Source organism: Morone saxatilis, unplaced genomic scaffold, assembly GCF_004916995.1.
Source record: "Morone saxatilis isolate NCDOM2014 unplaced genomic scaffold, NCSU_SB_2.0 Contig22, whole genome shotgun sequence".
NCBI lineage: Eukaryota > Metazoa > Chordata > Actinopteri > Moronidae > Morone > Morone saxatilis.
Window position 1 is genome coordinate 9,350,567 of NW_023339785.1, and position 7,337 is coordinate 9,357,903.

Genomic DNA, 7,337 nt, shown 5'->3' on the forward strand with positions numbered 1-7,337 from the left:
GTGAGGCGAATTTGTGAATACATATATATATATATATATATATATATATATATATATATATAAATAAGCTGAATATAATGCAAAATTCATTTTGATTTTAAAACCTCCTGCCTCTTATGTAAGCTGTATTCTGTCTGAGCCTTAACCTCTGCCTCAGTGTGAACTACCATGTGTGATGGTGGCCTTGGTTTACCTGGGAGACGACTGACAGCTGTTGGAATGAGAACGAGGAGTGACACAGACAATTAAAGGGCTGGATTCAGCCGGCCTGCCCTTCTGATCAATCCACCTCCTATTTAGAAGGCAGGCTAGAGAACAGCACTCTTTTTCTCGACTAATAAAGACGGCACAGAGAGCAGCTCCTGGGCTAGGCTGCCAATACTTTTAACACCCCCATCGATTCTCATTACTGTTAATGGTTTCTTTGCTAGGGTGAGCCGGATGTTGAGGAGTTGAGTAGGGTGTGAGTGGGCATGGATGCAGTCAGATGCTTGGCTAGGGGCAGAGTCATCATATTATGATCAGACTGTTTTTTGACAAAGCCCTGTAATATCTAGTGTGTAAAATCACCAAGTGAATTTTGCAATAATCTCCATTAGCCTCGCTTTAGACCAGTAGTTCTCATTTGGGGGGTCACAAGTTAATTTCTGGGGGCTGTCAAATGGTTGTGCAGAATAAATTAAAATAAGATATTTTGGATTGACAGACAGGAAGCAGCTCCCAGTGCAGGACAAGAACTCAAAAACACTCTACTATAGGATATATAACCTGTTTTTATACATGTTAACAGGTTCAGTTACCTCAGTAAAATGAGAATATATTTCTATTTAGACCTAAAGCAGACATTTTAACTGTTGACTGTGAATGTATGTTCTGTCTGCTGGCAAAGCAGTAGTTCTCCTGTGTGAGTTTGGTAGCATTCATGTGTGATATTATAGTAATCCCCGAACAGTTGGTGGCAGACAGTGGTGGGAGGGTGGGGGTGAACACCAATCTGATCGTTCTGGGGTGATGTGTCTCTGAAAAGTTGAGAAGCACTGCTCCAGACCTCTGATCTGCTGCCCACAACTGCGATACATTCAGCAATTCAGACAGGTCATGTGTGCTCATTGCTGACTGTTGTTTCAACCAATCACATCTTAGTAGGCGGGATTAACCAGGTAGTTGGCTTGACAAGTTATTTTCAGGCCATGTTTCTAATAATAATATTTTTTAAACATATACATACAAATTTAACCTACTTGAGAAATGTTAAATCAACTGTTAGCAACCGCACGACAGCCACTACTGATTGGTTAGGGCAAAACAAAGAAAAACATGGGCTAAATAAGGCTAAAAGAACAAAGTGAAACAAAATGGCAATTCAGTCCGATTGTCAAGCTACGTCTTTTATCAGCTGAGATATAAAAAAGAGCACCACAGTGTAGTTTCTCTCAGCGAAACAAGTGCACCTATTCATCCCCTCATTCTATTTGCATACGGGCTGGGGGTCCCTTCATGAACACATCATGTAGTCTTAACAGCCCGTAAGAATTTGATCCACGTCTGAAGAAGCACTTTATATGTGTGTGAGATTGTTATTGTGTGATTATACAAAACACATCAACTGACGCCTTCGTTCTTTGGAGATGTATCCCCTGTAATGGGGCACCAAGGAGGAAGATGAACAATACATTGCACTGTTTTTAATCCCCTGAAAGGATTCACTTCCTGTCGGGTGTATAGCAGTTTGTTCTCCCACTCTTGTGCTGCAATAAATAACTCTATTTTAGTAGCCTATAGAGCCGTGTTGTATTCATTATTTGGCTCTAATTAGTGAGCATCCTGGATTGTAATTTTTCTTCGGGGTGTGCGATTCGTATTTTGCTTATCTTAGGACAATCCTCGGTGCGGTACTCTGCTGTGGTAGGCTTCCTTTGAGTTTTTCTTCTTCACTCAAATGTTCTGGGATTACAGCAACATTGTCGGCTCATCATTTCGGCATTCAGTGCTGCATTAGAGGCCTTCGCACCGACAATAGCGCCATAGAAAAACAATGCAAAGGGTTGTAAAAGTGTGGGCATTTTGCCACGGGGTGCAGGTAAAGAAGATGAAATAACAAATGAATAAGGCCAGGATGAAGGCGTAAAATGCCAAGACAGCAGTTTATGTCCTTGTACTCCTCTGAGGTTTGATTGTACAGCTTTGGAAAGTTAATCACGCCAGTAATAACTTTCTCCTCTATCTCAATGCTTCCCAGGTAGGCAGCAAATTACTACAATGCTACAAGGTGTTATACCTCGTGTGTGCTTTCGTGTATTTGATTGGCCAACACAGCCTGGTTTTGCTTAAAGGGTAAGTTTGGATTTATTGAAGTGGAGTTGTATGAGGTGCTTATCCACAGTCGCTGTATCATACTAGTACTGGATGCATCTCCAAACTGGGGGCGTGCTCACCACCATGTACTGTAGATAATACACTGACAATGATTAAGTACCTCATACAAACCCATTTCAGAAAAACCGCACTACCCCTTTGATGACCTAACAAAAAAAAAAAGGACAGAACCAGATTTTTTGATGATCCCTCTGCGACAGGATCCGCTGCTGAGGCAAACCAATGGTCTCATTGAAATGATTGGAGAAGCTTTCTTTGCAGTGCTATTGTCAGTGTGAAAGCTGCCTTAGGCTACGCTTTAGCATCCACAACAGAAATGTGCTGTATCAAAATGGACTTAATGGTGAGTGCTGGAGTACCATAGCTCTAAAGCTGCCTTATTCAGGTTTTTTTTTTGTTTGTTTTTTTAGCAGTGTGGGTTTCATTTTCTACGTTTGTGTTCTGCAGGCTCAAAGATGAAGCCAAGCCACTGCAGCGTGGCGTTTTCCAGAGTGAGGTGGCATGGTGCTTGAGAGGATCAGTTCTATGACTGCAACAATACAGGTACGACCCCAATGGCATGCAAGGTCCACCCGGTTCAATGAGAGAGTGATCCGCAGCTGCCTCATGTAGTGCCTTTTTCCTTCAACCCGTGACGTTTTAACAGCATGTCTCTGAGGCGATGGTGATAATTAAAATGTTCAGTTTTGCTCAATTTAACTATTTATTAATTAACACATTTTCAGTATTTCTCTCTCCCCTTGCTTTTCTCTACGGTTGCTCTTCCTCGACAAAGTCCAATAATTATTTCCAAATTTTACACCTCTCTGATTAGCCTTATAACTTTAGCAGGAAACCATTTGTGGAGAAAAAAAATTCTTCCCAAATCCTGCATGGGTTGAATGATCACTTCAAATTGTCCTTGTCCTTTTAAATTTCCTTGAGTATCATTCTGCTGTGTAAGCTTTTGTTGCCTGCTTTTTGGTTATTCTTCAAATGTGGCACTTGTACCTGGAACTTGTCGTTAGCCTACACAAACAGCTGTCACACAGTTATAGTTTGATGTCTTTATGATTTGTAAAAGATTTGAAACGGTTCATTGGAAGTCGAAATGTCCTTTGCTAGAGAGTAGTACAAAGGGGTAAAACAGTGCTTAAAGTGTTTTGCTTGCACAATAGCTACTGTTCTTTGTTGTCCCAGAGGCTCAGGTGCTGCTTCTCTCTCGGCTATTAATACTGGAATCTGCCTTCAGATTCAGCAGCAGATAACAGCGGCGGTATCTCCTCTAATTGCCTGTTGCCTAAGAACTACTAACTACTGGAGATGTGGTCTGCATGTCAAATACTTTTCCCTATGTAGATTTTGTGCCTGCAGTTGGGCACATGCACAAATTAGAGCCCTACTTATTTAAACATGCTGCAGTTTATTTTTCTCTTTATGGCACAATTATTTAACCTTTATTTTAATTTAGGAACTGAAGGAATATCACCATAACATCTCTTAAAATTATAACCTAATTAAAAAAAAAATACATGGTCTTTATGGCAGAACAGCAATCTACACTGAGCCGACGGATTTGACATTTAAATGACCATTTCAATTAAGTTGGAACTGAACAGACTATTGCTTTCTAGTGTAGTCCTATTTGCAATTTTAGAATACAGCAGTTTTATCCCAACAATATCCACGTGGTGTGCATTGGTGTTCCAGTTGTGGCACATGCAGAGGAGTCCATATGGATTGTATTTGCATTTGCACTCTATAAATACATAATCACTCTGTAAAGTTCAGAACATTTTGTCTCTGTGTCTGACCGTGATCTACCAAACCAACCGGAGTTTTGAAAGGAAAACATTTTGGCAGCATCACACAGTTAATGACCGCGCGTCGGATGCCAATTCTCAACCTCATGTTCTCGTCCAAAACACACAATCATGCTCATTTGCAGAGGAGCTAGAGTCAACAATGCTTGTTGCTACCTGTTTCAAGCAGGACTCATTAGTATGAGTTGTTTCTCTCGTTCGTAATTGTGCCGAGTGGGAACTTGACAGTATTAAGCACCAAAATGAGGAGTGACAATTAGCTGTAGTGTGAATGGTGTCTTGGCTCATAGTAAGTCGTAATTACAGTCAGCTCAATAAGTATTTGGACAGGGACACCATTTTGTTATTTTGGCTCTGTACACCGCCACAATGGATTTGAAATGAAACAATTAGTATGTGCTTTAAGTGCCGATTTTCAGCTTTAATTTCAGGGTATTTACATCCAAATTGGGATGAAGGTGTAGGAATTTCAGACATTTATATTTGTCATCCCTTTCTAGGGACAAAATGTAATTTGACATATGTGCAGCTGTTCCTAGGACAGGTGTATGCTATTCCACTGTTAGTTCATGCACAGATTAGCTGATAAAAGGTCTAAGTGTGGAACTTTCATTTTGAATCTGTTGTTGCTATCAGTCAAGATGAGGAACAAATGACCAAAGTCAGTTTGGTTGCTGAAAAATCAGACACCAACATTCAAAAGAAATAGCAGAAACACAGAACACACTGAGGATCTGAGCAATACAAAAAATGGCCTGGTAGACTACTGCAGTGGATGACAGAAGAATCCTTTCCCTCCTGAAGAAAAACCCCTTTTCAACTGTCAGCCACATCAAGAAGACTCTCCAAGAGGTAGGCATATCTGTGTCGAGAAAACAGGATAAGGAAAAGACTTCACCTTAATAACTGCAGAGGGTTTACCACAAGATGCAAACCTCTTATAAAACTGAAGAACCAAAAAGCCAGGTTACAGTTTGCCAAGAAGTGGAGGCGAGGGTTATGGCAGGATGTACTCTGAGGTGTACAGAGCAACCCGGTGCCTTAAATCTAATTGGACGGCAGGACACTAACCCAAAACAGACTGCCAAAGCCAACCAAAGACTCTCTCGAATGGCCACTTGAGCTACAGAAGTGAGTCAATCTCAAGGCCCCATATTAAAAGGCTCAACTTTACAGCTTTAAACATGTCCACAGCCTGGTACAAGAAACTGTTTAAGTCTCTATAGCTGAATTCCACGTTCATGACAACTGTACAAGAGGTTAATTTTTATACAATTCACCTGTTAAAAGGATATCACTACTTAAAGTTATGTATAATTAAGAGCATGGCTGCTTTGAGTGACAGGTGGGTCACAGCCAGGCTTCATTCAGTGTGCCTCAGCTCCACCAAAGCTCCACGTCTTTGCCTGTTTCGCTTCCAAGCGGCACTTCAGAAACCTGTGGGTCACGTCAGGGAAACTACGTCCATTTTTTATTATACAGTCCACGTGAGTTCCAAACTTCAGTCAATGACTGCAAAGGATTTGCAACCAAGTATTAAATTTGATGACTTTATTTAATATTATGTCAATTTGTCCAATTACCAATTGCACTTGTTTTTGTTCTGCCGTTTCTCTCCTGTACCCCCGCCCAGGCTGAAAAATTGATCAAACAGCAGAATAAGCTCAGGTTTCTCAGTCTCTTGTTCTGGAGTCAGTCATGCCTTCAGAATCGAGAGGGACAAACAATATTTTTAAAGTTTCTCTAGCTTTTCAGCCAAGCTAATTATTTCCAGTATTGCTCACTCTGCCTTAACCACAAATTCAAAATGATTTATGTTTCCATATGTAAAGAAATTGGGATCCTGAACTCCAATAGTAGCTGGTTGCTGATTAAGCCCTCATTCTAATTTTACACATTCTAGATTTCCATGTGATACTCAATGTCCTAGTTTAATACCCTACGTGATGGAAGCAAATGGGTCAAAGCTCCCGTTTTTAACTGGGCGCAGATGAATGTCCATCACTGCAGTTTGTGGGAAAAACTTTCAAAGTGAAATGTTGGATTAGAGCAGGAACTTTCTTCATCCTGCTAGCTGACAGTTTTGCGTCACAGCATGAATCCTTTTGTCACTGCAAGATATTTTGAGTTTCTGGTCATCCTGTCTCTAAAAGCACCCACTAGAGCCAGCTGTAAGATGCGATTAGAGCCTTTTCTGTTCTTTTTCATCTGAATCATATTCAAAAGACTGATGCTGTTGTCTTAGATTTTTGCTGAGTGGAGCACGCTGCTCTCAGCAAACTTGACCGCACACACACGACCGCGGTAGCAGAGATGCTTGACTGAAGAATGTTCGTCAACCTCTTAGCGGTTATTACTGAGAACAGCTATTTGACATTTGAGAGCAACCCAGATACTACTGTCTGTCTGCAACAGAGAGGATATTACCTGTTATTCAGTTACTAGTGCAGACATTTTACAGACCAGGACAAATCTCTGTCAATTTCCAATTTAACATACTGATGGAGCCATTTTCTGTTGAGTGCTAGGTGTGTTATTTTTTTCAAAAGCTGTTTTCCATCTCCTGTCTGTTTTGCAAGGTCTACACTTTAATACTCTTTAGTAAGAGGGTGAAAGCATGCGTTAAGGTGTGTAGGGGGAGTAATAGTAATAGTTATAGCTCCGAAAGCTGATTTTTTTTTTTTTTTTCTTTTTTTTCACAGAATAACACCTATTTTCTGTCCAAAGGGAACAACAGCTCCCTTTTTCGTCTTGAATTTGCAGCCTCACTGACTACATTAAAGGTTCTCAAGAGGTGCAACATACAGTGAATTTCAGTAACATGGCTACAAGTTAGGATAATCAAAAATGTATTTTGATAATCCCAAATTGTATTTTATATTAATTGTCTTTACTTTGATTAGTTAATCATGCATTGTATCTTCATGCATTGATATGTTGGTCTTTGACTCAGAGTACATATTACATTAAAGGGTTTAAGGCTGAGCTTTTCCTGCTTCTCAAATGTCAGAATTTGCTGCTTCTGCTTCCTCTTTTTAATATCATTGCCAATTGAATATTTAAAACATCATTTTTTAAAACAATTTTCTGACATTTTATTGACTAAACAATTAATCAATTAAGCTACAAAATACATGAATTAATCAATAATGAAAATAA

The 7,337-nt window shown here is 40.0% G+C and overlaps 1 protein-coding gene across 1 annotated transcript in view; it reads left to right on the plus strand.

The window, feature by feature from the left end:
* The window catches only part of LOC118333752 (ecto-NOX disulfide-thiol exchanger 2-like), a 162,163-nt gene that overhangs the window by 8,995 nt on the left and 145,831 nt on the right, over positions 1 to 7,337 (plus strand). Inside the window, exon 2 of the mRNA XM_035669531.1 lies at positions 2,824 to 2,919. The gene's annotated coding sequence lies outside the window, so the exon portion shown is untranslated. The remainder of the gene's footprint in view (positions 1 to 2,823; positions 2,920 to 7,337) is intronic.